Raw genomic sequence first — 1,887 nt, 5'->3', positions numbered from 1 at the left:
CCAGGAGAGAGGTGGTGGGTGCTTTGGGAGGAACGGTTGGTGAAAGGGCTGGAGGGAGGCAGCATGTCTGGCCTTGCAGTAATAGGCCTTGCGCTATTGATGGTGATTCTGCCTTCCTCTTGTGGGAATAGAGGAGGTCAGAACATTTGGCCTCTTTGCCCTTTTTGCACTATGACATGAAGGAATCTAGAGTATTCTTGTGAGGCATAAATAAGCAGCCAATGAGAAAGTTGAAATTTTAATTTATACTGCTTCTCAAATTGTTTAGAATATATACATGTATGTATACATGTATATTTATATAAAAGAGAACTGCACAAAAGAAGTATAAACTGTAAAGTCTCATTAGTAACTAAGGAGCAAAGTGAACTTGAACAAGTTGAACACCAGCCATGTAACCCTACTGTTCAATTGTTTTTGGATATCAGTTCATATAGTTGATTTATTATATATTTTAACATGTTCTCATGTGAAATAGCTGTAGAAATATTCCTATCTTATTCACATATTGGGTATATGAATAATATTTAAGTTTGTTTATTAATTTTATTCCTTTAGTTTAACACACTTGAATGTAAACAATAAAATTATTATACTTTTATATTTTGTGGATTTTGTATTAGAGTTATGGTTATTTAATTGTACATGCAAATGTTAATTCAATTATGAGGAAGGGAAATTCTTAAGAGGTATATCAGATAACATATTGCATTAGTCAAATCTTCTGCAAAAGACTGCTATAAGCTACTGAAGAGCAAAGAGGTCTCTGAAGACTAAGGTGCACCTAACTAAAAAAAAAAAAAAAAAAAAAAAAACCTCACTGCCATGTAGTCAATTGCAACTCATAGCAACCATCCTTGGGTCTCCGAGGCAATTTCTCTTCAGAAGTAGATTGCCAAATCTTCCCTCTGAGGAGAAGCTGGTGAGCTCGAACCACCAACCTTTTGGTTAGCAGTCAAAAGCCTGAGGCACTATACCACAAGAGCTCCCACACCTAACTGAAGTCATGGTATTTTCAGTAGCCTCATATGCATGTGAAAGTTAGACAATGAATAAGGAAGACCAAAGAAGAGTTGATGCTTTTGAGTTGTGGTGTTGGCAAAGAATATTGACAGTACCATGGACTGCCAGAAGAACTAACATATCTGTCCTGGAAGAAATGCAGCCAGAATGTTTCTTGGACGTGAGAATGGCCAGACTTCGTCTTACCTACTTTGGTCATGTTGTCAGCAGGGACCATTTCCTGGAGAAGCATATCATGCTTGGTAAAGTGGAGGGTCAGTGAAAAAGTGGAAAGCCCTCAATGAGATGGATTGACACAGTAATTGCAACAATGGGCTCAGTTGTAGCCAAGGTTGTGAGGCTGGTGCAACTTGATAGCACCTAACAACAACAACAACATATCATGATTTTTTCTTCACCAAGCAGGAAGGCAAATAACTAATTAAAACAAATGAACTACACACTAAGAGTTCTGACACCTTTATCTCCAGAGATCTTTTAAAAATCTGGTCAAACTATTAACAACTGCTGTGAAACATAGCAAAGAGTGGAGTCAGGTTGAAAAAAATCTCAAAAATCACTTTCTGTGTCATTTGTGCATTTACTTTCCCCTTAGCATATGGTGATAGAAAATGATGATTCTCAAAACCATTTTCACTTTTTTTATTCACTTTTCTATTATTATCCCCATTTTTAACAGATTATAATAAGATGTAATACAGATAAAATATGAATAATTCATCAAATTTTTCATTCATTTTTCTTTTTTGGAACAAAATTTATCGTAACTGGGGGGGAAAAAATGAACTCATAGTTGCTGAGGTATTTCTTGAGTAAATAGACAAGAGATATTATGTTCCTCACATTCTAAGTACCCAGAAGTGC

This window comes from Orycteropus afer, unplaced genomic scaffold (assembly GCF_000298275.1).
Source record: "Orycteropus afer afer isolate SDZICR_OR568_19922 unplaced genomic scaffold, OryAfe1.0 scaffold00701, whole genome shotgun sequence".
NCBI lineage: Eukaryota > Metazoa > Chordata > Mammalia > Tubulidentata > Orycteropodidae > Orycteropus > Orycteropus afer.
Note: the sequence above shows the minus strand (reverse complement) of the source record.